Source organism: Lactuca virosa, chromosome 6 (assembly GCF_052849685.1).
Source record: "Lactuca virosa cultivar CGN04683 chromosome 6, Lactuca_virosa_CGN04683_v6, whole genome shotgun sequence".
Taxonomy (NCBI): Eukaryota; Viridiplantae; Streptophyta; class Magnoliopsida; order Asterales; family Asteraceae; genus Lactuca; species Lactuca virosa.
The window spans coordinates 134,594,370-134,617,051 of record NC_136431.1 but is presented as its reverse complement, the minus strand read 5'-3'; the positions used below and the strand labels follow the sequence as shown (position 1 = coordinate 134,617,051).

The window sequence follows — 22,682 nt, the reverse complement described above, 5'->3', positions numbered from 1 at the left end:
TTTAAACGTCATTTCACAGAGATCAATATAACAGAATTCAATTATGTATGTATTTTTGGAATCACAACGACCTGAACAGACACTTTTAGAAAAATTAGATGAATCGATATGAGGACACGAGAATCGAGATATACATATACACATACATACAACAAATACATACAACAAGAGTGTATATTAAATCTACTACAAATATACATCCATACCAATCAATAAATTCATATGCAAATACATACTTAATTAAATCAAATACACACACATTACCCACATATTGAAATAAAATACATTATACAAAATATTAAAATAAGAATTATAATCTTTACTCTTAAATTGACAGCCAAATTGACAACCAAATAAGGACGAGACTTATACACTACTAATTTTTATACAACTCATAGTGTTGCTTCTAACTTTCAGCTTAAACAAAATCATATGTAAAGATTACTGTTTCTCCTGTTTGTCCTTCAATGGATGCAAGGAACACGTCCAAGAGGGGAACAACCCTCTTTCAATCCTTCTACCCCACTCTAGCCTCAATCTAACACTCCACCCTTCTTCTCCTTAACTTCCCTGTCAAAAATCAAACACCAAACGAAACAATCCTCCTACTGTTCATCGATTTCTGTCAAAACAAGAACAAAAGAGAGAAAAAAAAGAGGGCAGGTTCCCATTCGTTCTCCTTTCTCCCATTTCCTATGAAAACAACGAACCCAAACACTCTAAAAAACCCATCGATTTCCTATCAAACATCAAACAATCCCAAACATCTATTTTTTTTTATCCTCCATTGATTTCTATCAACAAAAAAATAAATAAATAAAAAGAAGAAGATCAGAGGAGCTGCCGGAGCAGCCCCTTCCACGCACCTTTTCAACCACCGAGAGCAAAACCAACCGAAGTGGGTGTTTCCCCGGAGCAAACACGGGAAGCGACAACCCCCTCTGATCCCTCGACCTCTTTCCTACAACGACGACGCTGCTGATTTACCCCATCTCGTTCTTCCCTTCGGCTTCGTCAAACCACGGTCGAACCTTTCTCCCTTCGCACATCACCATCGGAGCAGGAAGAAGCTTCGCTGCTTCCTCCCTTCATTCATTCGGTCTCGTCGACCTCCCCCTGCCGCCACTTCGCTGAACCGTCATCACCACCGCTGACGGTCACTGTGAATAGTCGACCACTGCCACCTTGAAAAATTCTATTCCCGTTCCTTCGTTAATGATCAGTCGAACATGATACCTTGAAGTGGGTCTCGATGTTCCTCTTTACGATCTGGAAATTAAAAACACGATCTAGAATTTGAACAGGCAACCAAACTTGTATTTATTTTAATTTAAACACACCCCAAACTTTACTGATATTGCCAATCAGCCCCCTTCCAAACTTGAATTAAAAATAAACATAATGGCCCCTCTATGGAGTCCTCAAAACTAATCCCATTCTCAAACTTGGGTTTAAAATATTCACTTCAGCCCCCTCTTTCCGAAATGGATTACCATATCAGTCCCTTGGGGATGATTTTAACAAAATCAATCCCTAGCAATTATTTATTTTAACAAAGACTACCATATACTTAATAACTGATACCAAAACTACCATTTGGTTTATTAGGTAATATAAATAGACCCGGTGATTCGTTTTAAACGCAAGGAACAGTTAATTTTGTGGTTTCTCACACTACACTTCACCAAAACAAATCTAGTCTGCGTTCACGCATCAAGGATGAGTGCTTACGTTATGAAACTCTGTGGTATTTCAAGGATTCAAGCTATTACTATGCATGTTTATTTATATGTTTAGGTAAACAACTTTTATACATGTACATATGTTCATTAATTTGAAACATTTTTTTTTATAAAACCGAGCACATTACACTTTTACATACATGTCAAACAAACTCGGCTTTTATAAACTTTATACAATGAAATTTATTATGCCTAGTGACTTAATAACAATTAAGTTATGGCTGAGAGCTATTCACAAACATTTTAGTTAAGGGCTTTTTAGTGAGACGTTATTCATTAGCTGAGTCTAAACACTTAGCATACCCACACTATTGTAACCGTTAATCTTCGGAGTGAGATACATATGTGTAGATCTATACGGAGTTGACATCCCCACCTGCGGTTGCTAGCTACAACCTCGACCGATCAATCGAAGTGGGTGATAGGTGTCTACAATTGTTACTAAAACGTCCAATGAAGCATTGTAGGGGGTACACTCAGTCACATAGCTCGGTTATAGGACTCACTACATTAACTAGAATATATATCTCTCTCACTACAACCATGGGCTTGGTTGCTTTCAAAACTATTTCAAGTATGTAATTACTTATGTAACAGTACAGTTTGGTTTACAAAGATTTTCAAAGATTCTTTACAAACACGGTTTTTAAGTATGGATTTACTTATACAAAAATACATTTTGGCTTTTAAAGACTCATTAAAAACACAGTTTTAAGTACAGATTTACTTATACCAAAATACATTTTGGCTTTTAAAGACTCACTACAAACTCTGTATTAACTATTGTTATACATACAAAGAAAATACTTTTTAGACTTATTAAAAGTATTATTGCTTTTAGCAGAAAACCTGTGACACTCACCAACCTTGTGTTGACCCTCAAAACTACCTGTATTCTCAGGAAATCACTAAACAGACATTCAAAATGGATTCAATTACAGGTGACTTAGTTTATTTGTTGTTATATTATATGCCTATCTGTTAAGGCAATTCATGTATTATTATTATTTGTAAAAACTTTGTATTCAAATATCAAGATGGAACATGAATGATATTTTGTTTATTGTTTTACTTGTGATGTATATTCAGTTTACGTGTGATCCATGAACTTAGTCACAAAGCCCGGCGTGTTCCGCCGCCTCGGCCGGGGGTGTGACAGATTGGTATCAGAGCTAAATTGGCTATAGAGAACTCGTATCCTCAAAAGAGGAATACCACTATAGCAACTAGCTTCTAATACAAGCATTATTAATATTAATTACACTACTTCTTGGCTACTTACGGTACAGGGACTCTTGTTTGAAATGCCGCTTGGGTTGTTGGATTTCAGAATGACTTAGTTGCTAAAATGGTCCTACCCTCCGGTGTTTCCTTTCTGGACCTCTTCTATATTTGGTAGTCTTGGAGTAAAATCAAAATTTAAAAATACTACAAAACCCACCAACACTAATATATATAAGAGTTATATATATACTCTGACCCGCGATGAGAACATTTAATAAAACTCTAACATGCCTCCAACTAAAAACTACCAACTCAACCCTTTAGGTCAAACGCCTCAATTAAGGTTAGTACCGTACATAAGTCGAACCATAAATAAACATGGAACGTACGCCTATGTTATTTATGGTTGGGCCGGTGGACAACCAACCTTGAGCAAGAAGTTTGACAGACTACAATGGTTGAAATTTTTAGAGATTGAAGGATGTTATCAAGATTCGCTACAGAAACCTAGTACTTTAGAAACCTAATATCAACCCCAGAACAACATATACATTAAAAAAAATATACTTAAAAATTTGGGATAACGTTCAGATTCCCTTAGATTGACTAAATCCAAAGAAGAACAAAGAACGAATAGCTCCGCTACCGTCATAGCAGAGAAACCCATAGTTCCCAACTGATCATTCAATAATATCCAAACTTCTCTCTCTATAATTTGAAATCGGTAGGATTTTGATTCACTCTCTATAATTTGGAAATTTGTAGGATTTCTGAAATCGATCACTCTCTAAAATTTGGAACCTTACCATGAGAGGATTAGAGGTCACTACTTACACCTCCCGATTTAACGACGTCGCAAACCTTTTCCTGAGAGTGTTGAACCCGGAATACAAAGAGACCAGAAAGTATATCTGAGGATTAGCTTCACCAGTTCAAGGTCTGGCTACTACATCTAGAACCACTAATGTAACATCCCGACTCCTAGGTATAACTTTTAATTATATTATATTCATTTTGTCAGGGAAACTCGACGAGTTGGAGTCCCCAACTCGCCGAGTAGAGATGGAGATGCCCACGTGACTTTTAGAGTCTACTCGACGAGTTAGAGGACCACAACTCGACGAGTAGGAGCTGAGTGTGAAAACCCTAATTCTCAGGGTTTGTTCCCTATTTAAAGGACCTTAAGCCTTTCATTCTGCCTCCCTTATCACTTTAGCACCCTGAGAGGAACCCTAAACGAGTTGGTATCATCTGTGAGAGAGAGAGAGAGAGGCTAAAAGTGTGTGATTTGGTGCATTCTTGGAAGGAGATAGAAGAGCAAAAGGCTTGGAACGAGAAGAAGCCCTTGGATCCAGTGTTCTTTCAGTGCTAGCTGCTATTTGGAGGTAAACAGCTATCACATTGATCATTGTTTGGTTAGATCTCTTCACTAGGGAGTTTGTGTCCATTTCTATCTCCTCTTTGAGTCTTTAAGGCGTTTGAGCATGACATGAAGTGGAAACTTCAGATCTAGACAGTATGAGGTCCCTTGGGTCTAAAGATTCAAGCTTTATCAAGCTGTTGGCCAAGTTTCATACATTAAACCCTATATAGAGCTTCGTTTTGGCATTTTGAGCCCTAGGTTCCATGCATGGATGTAAAGCTTGCAGCTTTACGTGGTATTTCAGCCTTGGGAGACTAGATCTAGAGTATGGGGCTTTAGTTCTGCTTAAAATCGTTTGAATGAGAAAATGGACTGAAGGGACTCGGCGAGTTGATAAGCCAACTCGACGATTCGGTTAGGGTTTTCCCCTATAGTCTGGACACGTGCAAACTCAACGAGTTGATGAGACAACTCGGCGAGTTGAGTTGGAGTTTTCCCGATTTTCTGAGAATAGGAGGAATGCGATGAGTCGCATAGATGCACTCGATGAGTTGGGTCAACATGGACTGTTGACTCGAGTGTTGACTTCCGTTGACTTTTAGGGTTTGGTCAAGTTATGGATATGGAGACCATGGAGGGGTAAAATGTTCTTTCACCCTTTCCGGGAGTTAAAAAAGAGATTAGCTTAACATATTTAGTGTGGTTGTTATAAAGTGTTAATTAGAGATGAATTTTATCATGTAGGCGAAGTCTAGACCGATCGTGGATTACGAGACATACTTTCTTTGCTTACGAGGTCATTCTTCTCACTATACTTACCTGAGTGGTAATATTGTGTGACCGTAGGGTTTTATTTGAGTTATTGCCCAGAGAGTCTTATTTGAGTTACTGACCGGAGGGTCTTATATGCTTATACTGAGTTATGTGATATCTTGCATTTTGTCTTTGTGATTTATGCTATATATTGTTTCTGTGCTTTATTGAGTTAGGACCGGAGGGTCCAAACCGAGTTGTGAGACTGGAGGGTCTTCACTAAGATACCGAACTGGAGGGTCCAATCCGAGTTGTGAGACCGGAGGGTCCTCACTGAGACACATGACCGGAGGGTCCTTATTGAGATATAGCCATGAGAGGCTAATTATTTGTGCATGGTATTTTGGGGAACTCACTAAGCTTCGTGCTTATAGTGTTGTGTGAAATGTGTTTCAGGCACCTCTCAGGATCGTGGGAAGGCGTCGGCTTCATTGTACACACCAGCTCGGGATTATGTTTTGAGGATTCTGGGAAATTGTCAAACATTTTGTTGTTTTGTGTTTTGAATAACTTATACATTGGGTTTTGAGAAATATGGGATTGTGTTTTATGTGGTTTTAAAAATAAAAATTTTGTTTGAAAATTTAGAGTGTTACAAGTTGGTATCAGAGCCTTGGTTTGAGGGATTCGGATGTACTCTCAGGTATGTCTGGACTCAAACTGAGGAACTGAGAAATTTTTTCTAAAAAGAAATGATTTTTCTAAAAACGAGTAAGAGCTTCTAAGAGAAAACGAGATGGAGCAGTATGTACAATCAGCCAGATCCCGAACGGTGAATTCCCAAAATAGCACTACTTGTTTATATTATGAGATACTTACGAGATATTAGAGCTGCATGCTAGATGATAGGCTAGGTATTTCAGGAATTTAGAGCTAGAGTTACCTGATTCATGATGCCTTAGCCTAGGGAATGCTATTGATTGATATTATCTACTATTTGCTCTGTGTGTGCTGAGTAGCGATACATAGCAGGAATCTTTTAGAGAGAGTTTTGAGTAATCTAGGAGAGATACCTAGATGATCATTGAGGAATCTACCATGAGAGTAGTTTGATATCCGTGAGGGATATAGTACTTGTGAATTAGGATCCTAGGAGGAGGACTTGGGGTGACTACCGGTTAGTGTGAAAGGTAGTATTGGGCTCGTACTACTAAAAGCATCGGATCTAGATGCGACCCAAGTAAGAACCTTAGGATACTAAGGAGCATGTAGGGGTGGGTAATGGCGTGAGTGCTTGAGCTAGTCGCTAATGATTTTCGTGTTTGTGTTTCAGAGACACTATGGTGATTACCCGCAACAACCCGGGGAGCAGTGGTACCAGTAACGAGGAGATCCGCAATATTATTCACGAGGAGGTGTGTAACACCTGGTTTAATTTGGAAAGGTTTTATGCATGGACTCGGCGAGTTAGGAGACCAACTCGTCGAGTAGGGTCGTGGTATCATGGGACGCGAAACGGGACTAACTCGGCGAGTCCGAGCTGTTTAGAGAAAACCCTAAATTTGGGGTTTGCCCCTATATAAACGTCATTATCTGCCCTAGTAGCCTCCCTTAGCACCATAGAAGAACGTCTACGGCCGCACACCCTCTTGTGAGTGAAGCAAGATCAATTGGGCATTGATTTGAGGCAGTTAAGGAGGATTCCAAGCTTAAAGAAGAAGTAGCAAGGGGAAAACACTAGATCTAGAATCTAGTTCGTCTTGGGCATTGATTTGAGGCAGTTAAGGAGGAGCAGCGTGGGATATAACTGGCCATAGTTCGCCGGTTCATCCTGTGAGAGGTGAGTCTTCTCACCATACCAATGGGTCTAAGGCACCAAGGTCGGCCCATTATGTGATTAGGTTATATGTGATGGTCATTATGTGATTTGATATGGAATGTGATTCGTTATGATATGTGATTGTGTGCTTTGCATGGAAGATCCCAGGGGGAGCCCGTGACATTGGATATAAGACCATGTGGGGTAGCCTATGGCATTCCTAGGTAAATACCATGTGGGGGAGCCCATGACATTGGATGTAAGACCATGTGGGGTAGACCATGGTAGTCCTAGGTGAAGACCATGTGGGGTAGTCCATGGCATTCTTTAAGGTTTTATGTATGCATGACTTATGTGATGTGTGTGTAGCTTTAATTAGCTAACATGATATGGTTATGTGTATTGTGTGTGGTATGCTCTGGGGGACTCACTAAGCATGTCGCTTACGGGTTGTTGATTTGTTCCAGGTACATCTGAGCCCAAGGGCAAGGGCAAGACGTGATGGCGCGGCATGCACTTTATCTCTCTTTTACTGATGTGTTTTCGGGGACACTCTGATGAATTAAATAAGTTGTAATGAATACCGATTTCAAAACAATTGTGTTGGGATTTCATGGATTATGCAAATGTGTTTTATTAATTAAAAATGAAAATTTTCTTCGTAAATTTGGGTCGTTACAAGTTGGTATCAGAGCCTTGGTTTGAGGGATTCGGGCACACTCTCGGATGTGTCAGGACTCAAACTAAGGAAATGATAAACTGTTTTCAAAATAAAAGTTAAAAACTTTTAAGAAATGAGAAGAAGAGAGTGCAACGCGCGCGATCGGCCGAGCCAAGTAAGTAGTTCCCGATGTGTTAGCCATGTTATACTGATATTTGAGTTTGATGATCGTATGAGATTTGCTATGTGTATGCTTTTAAAATTGTATATGGTTAGGAGCTTATAGCCTCAGAATGATTGATTTGGCCTTATTTCATGTTCCTTGTCTGGTTGTGGTCCTAGGGTAGAATCTTTTATTCGAAATTCTATTTGATCCTCTTCTGTGTATAATTTGCATGCATAAAGGCAACCTGTTATGATTGGTTTGTTGATGTGGGTAGAGAAATCTTAGAACAGTCTAGGATTTGGGTTATGCGGTGGTTGGTAGTATATGGTTTATTTGGGACGAATTGGAGTTATCAGGTCGAGTCTTGGGGAAAGGTACAGGTAGGTGTGGAAGGTAGTATTGGGCCCGTACTACTGGAAGCACATGATCTGTACCCAAGCCAATGTTAGATCTGACGACTTCAAGGAGGACCGGTGTGGTGAGATCCATTTTATGGAAATCCTGATCGTTATGATTTATGACATTCCAGTTCAGCATGGTAATGACATGTTTCGGGATGGGAGGATCAGGATCGGGATTTGGATCCGGGAATGGATCAGGTGACACTGCAGACGGCATAGATGAGAGGCTGCACGAGCTTATTGCAGCCGAGGTTACCAGGGGCATCCTTGACGCCACCCCAGTCATTTTTGGGACGGTCAAGGAGGGCATAATGGAGATCATGGAGGAGAGACTCAGATCATTCAGGACTGAGATTGTTGCGGGCCAGTTGGGGGCCCAAACTCCCTCGTTTCAGGAGTTCAAGGCGTGTGGGGCGCCAAAGTTTTTCGAGGCCAAGGACCCCATTGTCAGTCGACGCTGGGTGGCGGATATCGAAAACGCCTAGCACACGAGTTCTTGCCCGGATGTGGCAAAGGTTGGGTTTATTTCTTGCATGCTGTGACAGAGCCCGGGATTGGTGGGGCAAGGTTACTAAACAGGTGGGACCAGCAGGGGTGACTGAGATGTCATGGGCCGAGTTTGTTTGGAGATTTGATTTGGAGTTTGCACCACCCATTGAGGTGCAACGGCTAGTGCGAGAGTTTCATGATTTGCAGCAGACCACTGAGACTGTAGCGGAAATCACCGCCAAGTTTCGAGAACGAGCTTTGTTGATCCCTCAGTATGCTACCGATGAGGAGATGAGACAGACCCGATATCATTCCATGCTGAGGGATGATATCCGGGAGTTTGTGAGCTTTACGGGGTGCAAAACCCTGAATGAGATGGTGGAGAAGGTACGAGAGAGGGAGATGGAGTTGGATTCCCGCACGAAGTGGAAAACTGAGAAGGTGCAGGCAGCGGGGGGTCAGGATAAGAAGCCTAAGACCTCAGATTCTTGGGTTAGAGGCCAGCAGGGTCGGGGCCGTTGTGCCAAGTGCGGGAGGTTTCATAGTGGAGAGTGTAGGACAGTTGGGAAATTAGGATGTTACTCTTGTGGGCAGCAGGGCCACGTGAGTAGGGATTGCCCCAAAAAGGTCCTGATATGTTTCCACTGCAACCAAACTGGCCATAAAAAGACCGATTGTCCGAGGTTGCAGGGAGGAGGGGGAGCAGTGGCGGCGCCGGCGCCCACCACAATGAGGATTACCGACGGTCGCCCTGCTAAGGCGGAAGCTCCAGCAGTGAGGAGCCGTGCATTTCAGCTGACTACCTAGGAGGCACGGGCAGCGCCAGACATTGTGGCTGGTACGTATTCATTCTTCTCTACTCTATGGATCTGTTTTGCTTATGTATATTATATGCTTGTATATGGACCTTTTTGGTCAATGGTATGTCTGCTCATGTCTTATTTGATTCGGGTGCTACCCGATCGTTTGTATCTCTTGCGCTTAGCAAGAAGTTCCGGGAAGCGCCAAGAACTTTAGATTCCCCGCTCGAGGTGGAGATTGCAGTTGACCGTACCATTAGTGCTGTGAGAGTGTTCGGGATTGTGTCCTGAATGTGATTGGTGAGAGATTTCGTGTCGACCTAGTTCCGATACCATTGTGAGGGCTGAAAGTGATTATTGGAATGGATTAGTTGGTGGCCAACGGGGCCATGATTGACTGTGAGCATCAGTTGGTGAGGGTTTGAACCCCAAGTGGGGGAGAACTGGTGATAGGGCATCGCGGGGGCCGATCCTCTATTCGGCTGCGAGGGCTAGGAGGTTCCTACAGCAGGGTTGTTCGGGAGTCATGTCTTATATCTCGGATACAAGGGTAGAGATCACGAAGGATGTAGGCAGTGTGCCGGTTGTTCAGGATTTTCGGGATGTTTTCCCCGAAGAGTTACCAGGAGTGCCTCCGGAGAGGCAGGTGGAGTTTCACATTGACTTGGTGCCGGGTGCCGCTCCGATAGCAAAGGCACCATACCGGTTGGCACCATCAGAGATGCAGGGACTTTCTTCCTAGCTTCAGGAGCTACTAGACCGAGGGTTTATTCGTTCGAGTAGTTCCCCGTGGGGAGCGCCGATTCTTTTCGTGAAAAAGAAGGATGGATCGCATAGGATGTGCATCGATTTTAGGGAGCTGAACAAGCTAACGGTGAAGAACCGTTATCCATTGCCAAGGATCGATGATTTGTTCGATCAGCTGCAGGGTGCGTCTTAGTTTTCCAAGATTGATCTTCGTTCGGGATACCATCAGATGAGGATTCGGGATGAGGGTATACCGAAGATGGCTTTCAGGACTCGGTATGGGCATTATGAGTTTGTAGTGATGTCGTTTGGGCTCACCAATGCCCCAGCAGCATTCATGGATCTTATGAACAGGGTGTGTAGACCGATGCTGGATCGGTCGGTGATCATTTTCATTGATGATATCCTGGTCTATTCTAAGACTAGAGAGCAGCACGAACAACACTTAAGAGAGGTGTTGGAGACCCTAAGGGCGGAGAAGTTGTATGCCAAGTTCTCCAAGTGTGATTTCTAGCTACGAGAGGTGCAATTTTTGGGGCATATCATCAACCAGGAGGGTATTTCGGTTGATCCAGCCAAGGTTGAGGCTGTGATGCGGTGGGAAGTACAGAAAAATGCATAAGAGATTCGTAGCTTCTTGGGTCTAGTGGGTTATTATCGGAGATTTATCCAGGACTTCTCCAAGATTGCTGTGCCATTGACCTGTCTGACCAAGAAGAATGTGACGTTTCGGTGGGGTACGGATCAGCAGTTGGCCTTTGAGACCTTGAGGCGGAGATTATGCGAGGCTCCGATCCTCGTACTTCCAGACGGATTAGATGATCTGGTGGTGTACTGTGACGCGTCAATTTCAGGGTTAGGTGTGGTACTGATGCAGAGAGGGCACGTGATAGCATATGCCTCGCGACAGTTGAAGCCGCATGAGGCAAATTACCCTACTCACAATCTGGAACTGGGGGCAGTGGTGTTTGCCCTCAAGATTTGGAGGCATTACTTGTATGGGGTGCGGTGTACAATTTACACCGACCACAAGAGTCTGAAGTATTTGATGGGCCAACAGAACCTCAACATGTGACAAAGAAGGTGGTTGGACGTGCTAAAGGACTATGATTGCAAGATTCTATACCACCCGGGGAAGGCCAATGTAGTGGCCGACGCTTTGAGCCGTAAGACGGCTGGTTCCCCGATTGGGAGTGTGTGTTTGAGGATGACGGTGATCTCTCCATTTTTGGAGATGATCAAAGAGGCTCAGGTCGAGGGAGTGAAGAAAGAACATTGGAAGGTAGAGAGGATTCGAGGACAATATCCTTTGTTTGTTAAGGATAGTCGAGGTCTCTTGACGCAGTGTGGCCGGGTGTGGGTACCGGTAACTGGGGGAGTGAGACAGAAGATATTAGAGGAAGCGCATAAGTCCAAGTTCTCTATACATCCAGGAGCTACGAAAATGTATAGGGACTTGAGGTTGAGTTATTGGTGGCCATGCATGAAGCGGGAAATTGCTTGGTTTGTAGAGCGGTGCTGGACTTGTAGGAAGGTCAAGGCCGAGCATTAGCGGCCTCATGGAAAAGTCCAGCCGCTACCCATTCCCATGTGGAAATAGGAGGAGATCACGATAGACTTCATTACGAAATTGCCAAGGACGGCGAGGGGCGTGGATGTCATATGGGTGATTGTGGATAGACTGACGAAGAGTGCCCATTTCATTCCGATATCAGAATGTATATCCGCAGAGAAGTTAGCGGATATTTACGTGCGTGAGGTGGTGACTAGGCATGGGGTTCCTGTGTCGGTGGTCTCTGATAGTGATGTTCGGTTCACATCCAGGTTCTGGAAGAAATTCCACGAGGGGTTGGGCACTCAGCTACATTTTAGCACGGCGTACCACCCCCAGACCGACGGCCAGAGTGAGAGAACGATCCAGACACTGGAGGATATGCTGCGGGCATGTGTGTTGGATTTTGGACGGAGTTGGGATACGTATCTCCCACTGGCAGAGTTTTCGTACAATAACAGTTATCATGCCAGTATCGATCGAGCTCCATTTCAGATGTTATATGGTCGGAGGTGTAAGACCCCGGTTTGTTGGGATGAGGTTGGACACCGGGTCATGGGAAGCATTGAAGTAGTGCTAAAGACTACTGGGTTGATTCAACATGTGAGCGACCGGTTGTGGGTCGCACAGAGCCGTCAGAAAAGCTATGCTGACTGACGGCGAACAGATCTTGAGTTTCAGGTGGGGGATTTCGTGTTGCTAAAGGTGTCTCCCTGGAAAGGTATCATCAGGTTTCGGAAGAGGGGCAAGCTGGGGCCTCGGTACATAGGCCCGTTCAGGATCACGGCCCGGGTGGGCAAAGTGGCATATCGCTTGGATCTGCCAGAGGAGCTTAGCCCGATTCACAACACGTTCCATGTGTCGCAACTTCGGAAGTGTGTCACAGACGAGGCTGCAGTTGTCTCGTTGGGTGACATCCAGGTGGATGAGTGCTTGAACTACATCGAGAAGCCCGTTGCCATTTTGGATAGGAAGACGAAGGTTCTCCAAAATAAGGAAGTAAGTCTGGTGAAAGTGCAATGGCAACATCGGAAGGGTTCCGAATGGACTTGGGAACCAGAAGAGGAGATGCGAGAGCATTACCCCGATTTGTTTGAGTCAACAGACTTCGAGGACGAAGTCTAGTTCAAGTGGGGGAGACTTGTAACACCTGGTTTAATTTGGAAAGGTTTTATGCATGGACACGGCGAGTTGGGAGACCAACTCGTCGAGTAGGGTCGTGGATCATGGGACGCGGAACGGGACTGACTCGGCGAGTCGACGGGTTGACTCGGCGAGTCCGAGCTGTTTAGAGAAAACCCTAAATTTGGGGTTTTCCCCCTATATAAACGTCATCATCTGCCCCAGTAGCCTCCCTTAGCACCATAGAAGAACGTTTACGGCCGCACACCCTCTTGTGAGTGAAGCAAGATCAATTGGGAGCTTATCCTTGGGATTTTGGGGAGTATTCCAAGCTTGAAGAAGAAGTAGCAAGGGGAAAACACTAGATCTAGCATCTAGTTCGTCTTGGGCATTGATTTGAGGCAGTTTGGGAGGAGCAGCGTGGGATATATCTGACCACAGTTCGCCGGTTCAGCCTGTGAGAGGTGAGTCTTCTCACCATACCAATGGGTCTAAGGCACCAAGGCCGGCCCATTATGTGATTAGGTTATATGTGATAGTCATTATGTTATTTGATATGGAATATGATTCGTTTTGATATGTGATTGTGTGCTTTGCATGGAAGATCCCAGGGGGAGCCCGTGGCATTGGATATAAGACCATGTGCGGTAGCGCATGGCATTCCTAGGTAAAGACCATGTGGGGGAGCCCATGACATTGGATATAAGACCATGTGGGGTAGCACATGGCAGTCCTAGGTGAAGACCATGTGGGGTAGCCCATGGCATTCTTACAGGTTTTATGTATGCATGGCTTATGTGATGTGTGTGTAGCTTTAATTAGCTAACAGGATATGGTTATGTGTATTGTGTGTGGTATGCTCTGGGGGACTCACTAAGCATGTCGCTTACGGGTTGTTGATTTGTTCCAGGTACATCTGAGCCCAAGGGCAAGGGCAAGACGTGATGGCGCGACGTGCACTCTATCTCTCTTTTACTAATATGTTTTCGGGGACACTCTGATGAATTAAATAAGTTGTAATGAATACCGATTTGAAAATAATTGTGTTGGGATTTCATGGATTATGCAAAAAATGTTTTATTAATTAAAAATGAAAAATTTCTTCGTAAATTTGGGTCATTACAAGGTGGCCGCAGCTATCAGAGAGGCCATACCAGAGATGTTCGGGTCTATTAAGACCACGCTGATTGAGACATTTGTTGAGCGATACGCTGCTGTCACAGAGGCTGCTGCTGCTGTAGCCACCGCAGTCGTAGCTGCTGCGAGGCCACAGGGAGGTGACTCGGTGTTGTTGTTGGATTTGGTGTCTAAGCCCATAACTATAATTGGGATGTACTTGACCCCATTGTAGCATGGTCCTTTTTGGTTTGCCTTCACCAATGCAATTTGATAGGATGGATTTTGAGAATGAGGTTATTTATGGTTAATTATTATATTACAAGTATAATATGTTAATATGAAATCATGTTATTTAATTAGTATTGATCAAGAATTAATTTGGAATTAATTTTTTGGTCAAAAGAGACTAATTAAATATATGAGGATTGATTATGTAAATCAATGATTCTTGTAGTGTGGGCTAATGATCCATGATTATGTAGATGGGCTAAACTAATCCATGGAGGTTAAATCCATGGAGCATGAGAACGTGGAAAGTCATGGGTCATTAGGGTTTACAAAGTGTAACCCTAGCATGTGCAACACTATAAATAAGCCCCACCTAGAGCCAAAATCGGTTTCCACTTACTTTCCAAAGAGGGTGAGTTGATTTTGTGCTAGTAGTCTATTCTCTCAAGCCTCCTCTTGCATATTGGTGTCTGTGAACCAATAGAGGCATCACACTTGAGGTGCTCAAGCTTTCAAAGGCCAAGAACTATAAGTCCTTCTAAGAGGTAAGTCATCTAACTAGTTGTATCATTCAATTTTCAAATGTATGCTAGTTAGGACAATGCTTTGGAAAATTGAAAATATGCATGTATAATTAGAGAAAACATACATCCAAAGCATTTAGGGTTGCATGTGCACCATAGGAGTGTTATAGTGCTCAAAACCTAACAGTGGTATCAGAGCTTAGGATTGTTTTCTATTATATTTGATGCTTACTAGTTTTTCAAAGCTGAAAAAGTCAAAATTTTGGCCTCTAACTGGTGAACTCGCCAAGTCCATGAACAGACTCGACGAGTCCACTCAGTAACAGAGCAACTCGGCGAGTTAGTTCATGCACTCAACGAGTTGAAGGCTCTGTTTGCAGAATTTCGAGTTTCTTGGCCTGGTTTGGATTGGGAACACTACCACAAACTGTTTTGCATCATTGGAAATGTTTTTTTATGATATGGTAGTTCTTGTACTCATCCAACCACAAGATAATTGTCAAAGTTTTAAAAAATAATTGTTGTTTTATATGATAAACAAAGTTGCTTGCAAATTGTTGACTTGGAATTATCTTGTTTATGAGTTTGGTTAGATCATCCATGAATTATGTGATAATTTTTGTTGTTAGAAAAGATCTAAATGAATTTTAATGACCTCCATAACTTGTCCTCAAGTTATGGAAAATGAAAGGTCTCATACATTAAAATCCAATTAAACTCATAAGTTATGAATGTGAAGAGTTTTGACAAGTTTCAAAACTTGCCCTCAAGTTTTGGAATTTGTAAAGTCGCACTAATGAAACTTTAATTCCAAACCCTAGAGTTTTAAAAGTTAAAATTCAACCCTTATACTTTATAATATTATAAGTTTAATAATATATATATATATATATATATATATATATATATATATATATATATATATATATATATATATATATATATATATATATATATATATATATAAGACAAGTCGGTCTTACCGTTACTAGGCCTCATTCACGAAGTCGGTCTATAAGGGGGACATAAGGTTACTGCCTATAAAATGGTAGTTTAATGGGTGTCCACTCTCACCCACCGCTTCCTTGACGGGTGGAGGGTCGTTAGCCGAACGGGTAGGATGGGACATTAATTCTCCCTCGTTAAAAGTATAATGATTAAAAAAAATTAACTAAACTTTTATTAAAATTCCCAATCTTAGTTACTTTAGGAAAATATGAAAATGGTGCTAATCCATGAAATTACACTTTGCACCTTGTTAAGTCATTAGTAGAGCGTGTGTGGTTAACCGACACGCTAATTTGGGACTGACAATGTGTGGCAAAGGGTAACTGGATGTTAATCATAGATCAATGGAGTGTGTGTGGTTAACCGACACATTGATTAGGTGATTTGTAACATTGGGTGTACCAAGCTAATTTGCATGGTTATTCACAAACTTGAAGGGAACAATCGAGATTTAAACATGCCATTGAAAAGTTCAATGCATCTCAAAGGATCTAGGAATTTCAATCCACTTAAAACTTAATAATCTATTTCGTTTTTCATGGTGGAAATTGGTAAATCGTCATTTACCTACCTTCACATATCTTACAATTGGATTACGGCATCCCCTTTCGCAATTGTAGAATATTGTGTTGGGTCCTAGCCTTAATATTTCATTTGGGTGTAATATTAAGCATTATCATATAATCTAAACTTTTTTCTTCTTCTTTTACAGATGTCTATCCCAAACAATGCTTCCAACCCAATCCCTTCAGGCTCTTTCTCCCTCATGAACCTATGTGGGAGGGTCATTTTCGATGGCTCGAACTTCAACGAATGGATTCGAAACATCAGAATGGCTATTCGCTATCAGGACAAAGAATATGTGCTAGATAAAGAGCTTAAGGAGATTGATGTCACCACTGCTACTCTCGAACAAATCGTTGAACACACTACTCATGAGAGGGATGCAACAAAGGTGTCGTGTCTAATGATTGCAACCATGACTGCTGAGCTGCAGAAGTCCTATGAGGACTACTATCCATTTGAAATGTATCAAGATTTGATGGAAATATACCATCAAAGTTCTCGGCAGGAGAGGTATGAGATCATTGCCTCCATGATCACAACCAAAATGAAGGATGGTGAACCCATCACGACCCACTTGCAAAATATTCAGAGATTTGTGGACCGCTTGCTTAAATTGAATGTCAATTTTGATGAAGAGTTGGCCATAGATATTATTCTACACTCTTTACCTTCTTGTTATAATCATTTTCGAATGACCTATCATATGAACAAGGAGGAGATCACTCTTAGCAAGCTTCAAGGCCTTCTTTGGACTGCAGAAAGCAACCTGAAAGGCAAGTCGGTTGTGTCTACTCCTACTACTACTTCTGCCCCTGTTCTGGCAATCGGACATGGGAAGGGAAAGAAGAGGAAGGCTCCTTACAAGAGCCGCAAGGGAAAGTCTCTTGATGGATCCTCTTCAAGTGGCACCAAAGTTTGTTATACTAATCCCTCTTCCAATCCGAAGGAAGCAGAGTGCTTTCACTGTCATGAAAAAGGGAACTGGAAACGAAGCTGCCCCAAGTACTTGCAGGACATAAAGGATGGCAAGATCAAGCCCTCCTTTGCAGGTATTTACACTATTCAATCTAATAACTCATCACATGCTAATTCTTGGGTCCTTGATACAGGTTGTGGTATTCACATTTGTTCTGATTTGTAGGGACTAAAAACAAGTAGGGATGTCGAGCACGGGAAGATAAACTTAATCAAGGGAAATAGGAAAGTGTCGCCTGTAACCAAAATTGGAGTTTATTCTTTATTGCTTAGTAATGGTTTAAATTTAGATTTGAATAATTGTTGTTACTCGGCCGATATGGCGAGAAATGTTATTTCCTTTCACAGTTTGTATAAACAAGGTTTTACCTTTTCTTTCAACAATGAAAATGGTGGTATGTATGCTTATTGTAATGGTGTATTTTATTTTGAAGCATTACCTTTCAATGATATATATGAAACTGTGATGGTTGTAGATAACTTAGGAAATAATGTGTTGAATATTGATTCTTCCAATGATTTGGACAAAGCATGCTTGTGGCATTGTCGTCTTGGACATGTCAACAAGAAGCGCATAGCCCAACTCCAAAAGGAGGGAGTTTTGGAGTCATTCGACTTAAATTCGGATGACACTTGCGAATCTTGTTTACTTGTAAAGATGACCAAGTAACCCTTCACTGGTGCTTGTGAAAGGGGTGAAGGTCTGTTGGATCTCGTACACACTGATGTGTGTGGACAATTCAGAACTGCCACAAGGGATGCTAACCGATTCTATGTGATTTTTACTGAGGATTATAGTAGATATGGGTATATTTACTTAATCAAGCATAAGTCGGAAACTTTTGAAAAATTCAAGGATTTTAAGCAAGAAGTGGAGAATCAATTGGGCAGGAAGATAAAGATGCTACGATCCGATCGTGGAGGAGAGTATCTTAGTATTGAGTTCCTTGACTATCTTAAGGAATGTGGAATTGTTTTACAATTGATGCCACCTAGGACACCACAACTTAATGGTGTGACTGAAAAGCGCAATCGAACCTTGCTATACATGGTTCGTTCCATGATGAGTCGAGCTTCGTTACCTATCTCATTATGGGGGTATGCCTTAGAGACTGCCGCCCATATCCTTAATCTAGTTCCTACCAAAAAGGTTTCCAAAACACCTCACGAGATGTGGACAGTGAAAGTTCCCACATTAGACTACATCAAAGTTTGGGGTTGAGAGGCTTTTGTAAGAAAAGAAACTCACGAAAAGCTCGAACCTCGGAGTGAGCGATGTATTTTCATCGGCTACCTACCGAAATCCTTTGGATATCTCTTCTATTGACCGAGTGACAATGTTGTCTTCGTTGCAAGGAGAGGAGTATTTCACGAGAGAGAACTCTTAGGCCAAGGAAACAGTGGGAGGCAAATTGACCTTGAAGAGCTTCAAGAGTCAAGCGGTGAAGGAACCTCAAACACTAGCAATCAACCTGAGGAGGAAACTACGTTTGATCCAATTGACGAGTCCTTACGTCTGAGGCATTCCAGTAGAGTTAGAAATACACCTGAGTTTTATGGTTTCCATATTACTACTGAAGGTGATACATTTATCATTGATAGCACACTAGTAAATTTGGATGAACCTAACAACTACAAGGAAGCCATGGCAGGCCCCGAGTCTACAAAATAGAAAGAGGCTATGGACAACGAGATTCAGTCCATGTATGACAATCAAGTTTGGAACCTGGTTGACAATGTACCGGGTCGTAAGACAGTTGGGTGCAAATAGATCTTCAAGAAGAATACCGACATGGAAGGGAAAATACACACATATAAAGCACGACTGGTTGCGAAGGACTTTACTCAAACTTCGGGAGTTGACTATGATGAGACCTTCTCACCAGTAGCGAAGATTAAATCTATAAGGGTTATGTTGGTCATAGCTGCATTTCATTATTATGAAATATGAAAAATAGATGTCAAAACTGCTTTCCTTAATGGAAAGTTGGCTGAAGATGTTTACATGAGTCAGCCAGAGGGTTTTGTCAATGCAAAGTACCCTAATAGAGTGTGTAAGCTTGAGAAATCCATTTATGGATTGAAACAAGCATCTCGCAGGTGGAATCTTTGTTTTGATGAGAAAGTCAAAGAGTTTGGATTTTCGAGAAGCGAGGATGAGTCCTGTGTATATGTCAAAGCTAGTGGGAGTATAGTGATCTTTCTGGTAGTATATGTAGATGACATACTGCTCTAAGGAAACGACATCCCAATATTGCAGGAGGTTAAATCCTGTCTTGGGAAGTGTTTCACTATGAAGGACCTCGGAGAACGTGCTTATATTCTAGGGATAGGAATATTGAGAGACAGGAGTAAAAGACAAATAGGACTTAGTCAAAGTATCTACTTGGACAAGGTGTTAAAGCATTTCAGCATGGAGAACTCCAAGAAAGGTAACCTACCTATCCTAAGCAATACCAAACTGAGTAAGACTTAGAGTCCGAGTACAGAGGCTGAGATAGCAGAGATGAGTCGAATTCCATATGCTTCTGCAGTTGGCTCGATCATGTATGCTATGACTTGTACTCTCCCTGATGTGGCCTTTGCTTTGAGCATGGTCAGCAGATATCAAGGGAATCCTGGTAAAGCTCAATGGACTGCAGTTAAGAACATTCTTAAGTACTTGCGGAGGACTAAGGACTGGGTCCTTACCCTCGGTGGGAGTGATGACTTAAGAGTGAGAGGGTATAGCGACGCCAGCTTTCAAACCGACAGAGATAATTTCCGCTCTCAGTCGGGCTGGGTGTTTATCCTGAATGGAGGAGTAGTGACATGGAAAAGTTCCAAGCAGGAGACTATAGCTGATTCAACGTGTGAATCATAGTACATAGCAGCAAGCGAAGCATCGAAGGAGGCGATATGGTTGAAAAATTCATCGGAGACCTTGGAGTCATTCCATCCATAAAGGAGCCTATGGAGATTTTCTGCGATAATGAAGGGGCGGTTGCCTTAACTAAGGAACCGAGAGATCATGGTAGATCCAGGCATATCGACAGAAAGTCCCACTTCATAAGACATCAAGTAGAAGAAGGACACCACGTGGTAAAGGGGATATCGTCAGAGGACAACCCAACAGATCCTCTTACAAAGGGACTGACTAGGGTTAAGCACTTGCAGCATGCGAGGGGCATTGGGCTAACGGATGATATTAGTTTTAGTAATAGATAAATTGAAACTTTTAATAGCTAAATTGTAATTAACATTTGATGATTAAATAAAAGGAGTTTTATTTATAAGTAAAGTTACTGTCTTGTGCCAATTATTTACTCTTGTTTCACTTTGCATGTTTTGACTTCCATAATAATAAAATTATTCAAACCATCCACAGTCGATCATACGTTGGAAGTATGTATGAAAGAAGACTGTCATGAGTTTGCTTGTAGATTGTATAAGGAGTTAGACATAGCAAAAGTTTGCTACCCCATTCATGAGTACTCCTGAAATAAGATTTGAGTATTGGATTCAACCTGTGCTCATCTGAATTACTTCATGGAATTTATCACGAGTAATTGTGAGACGATAATATCATATAATCTTCAAACCAAGATATATGAGTTGTTGACTACGAGTTGGTTGTGCATTGATGGCATGAAAACGCATCAGTAACTTGATGTTATAAAACGTGTCGTTGTGCATGATTTGATGAGTAGTTAGTACAAGCATATAATGTCAAAGTTTATATGTTCCTTTTTATCCTATGAGGATTAAAAGTGATATCTTGGGCCCCTCGATGATTCTGTTTTGACGATATGCCCAGCCCGGTCAGAACTAAATTGATGTGTTCAGTTATGTTCTATGTCAGACGAATGGGAAATCGGGAAACAAATTGCAGGACAATAGGTATGACTATGTTCCATGTGTTTGTCTGCATAGATATCTTGAGAACAGATGAGTATATGATCCCTTATCTGAAGGATGCGTCACTAACTGGGTCAGAGTTCGACAGCGGCTTTTGAAAGCTTACGATTGCTAAGTCGGATCTTGAAGTCGCATTGGCAGTTATAGTTATTAGACTTATCCAAGTGGGAAACTGTTGGATTTGGTGTCTAAGCCCATAACTATAACTTGGATATACTTGACCCGATTGTAGCATGGTCCTTTTTCGGTTGCCTTCACCAGTGCAATTTGATAGGATGGATTTTGAGAATGAGGTTATTTATGGTTAATTAATATATTACAAGTATAATATGTTAATATGAAATCATATTATTTAATTAGTATTGATCAAGAATTAATTTGGAGTTAATTTTGTGGTCAAAAGAGACTAATTAAATATATGGGGATTGATTATGTAAATCAGTGATTCTTGTAGTGTGGGCCAATGATCCATGATTATGTAGATGGGCTAAACTAATCCATGGATAGTCCATGGAGGTTAAATCCATGGATCATGAGAATGTGGAAAGTCATGGGTCATTAGGGTTTACAAAGTGTAACCCTAGCATGTGCAACACTATAAATAAGCCCCTCCTAGAGCCAAAATCGGTTGCCACATACTTTCCAAGAGGGTGAAGTTGATTTTGTGCTGGTAGCCTATTCTCTCAAGCCTCCTCTTGCATATTGGTGTTTATGAACCAATAGAGGTGTGACAACCGTCAGAATTCGAGTCGATTCTAGATTTGACTAAACTTAGTTGCACGTATAGGTACGACACATACTAGACTTAGTGACTAGAAACTAAGTTATAACCTAGTAGAAACTCGGAAACAAGTAGAATTGAAGGATAATGTACTTAGATTTCACATTGATATGTGAATTCTACTACTACTTAACTGTAGTGACTATCCACATTCGGGTCATTCCTTGAATTGAACACCATTTCATGAATTTTATACACACATCATTCACTTGACCTATAAGTATAAATTAGGTCAAAGTCTTATAGAAACTTAAGTCAAAGTTGAAGACTAGGGCTAGTATACTTGATTACTCAATTTCGTTGGATCTCAGAATCACTACATAGAATGCCAATAAACCGATAAAAAAAATTACAAACATTATTTCTAACTTGAATAAGAGTTAGGAAACACAAAAAATAATTTAAAAAGTCTCAAAATTTAATTAATTTTGATACCCAAATATTATTAAATCTCAAGACCCTAAAAATCCTAAAATCTCAAATTTATAAACTTTAACACCTAAAAATCCATAAAATTTGGTATGAACTTTATAATATCAATTTAAAATAACTCAAATTAGTAAAATATAACCAAGGAGAAATAAAATTTAAGTTATTAGTATTTCACCTTATTTTCTAAGCCAAAAATCAAGGTTTTGTGAATGAAAATTAGGATAAGGTGCATATTTTATAAAAACTTGATATTTTTATAAATTAAAGTTATACTTTTATAAAATTTAAGAGAGGGATACCCTCTCTCCATTC

At 41.3% G+C, this 22,682-nt stretch overlaps 1 long non-coding RNA gene across 1 annotated transcript; it reads right to left on the bottom strand.

The window, feature by feature from the left end:
* Positions 1–240: 240 nt before the first annotated feature.
* On the bottom strand, positions 241–1,290 carry LOC145120415 (uncharacterized). Its single transcript, XR_013714193.1, has 2 exons — positions 867–1,290; positions 241–739 (listed from the first exon to the last, which is right to left on the bottom strand). It is a non-coding gene; the product is annotated as an uncharacterized LOC145120415 (long non-coding RNA).
* Between the last annotated feature and the right edge of the window lie 21,392 nt (positions 1,291–22,682).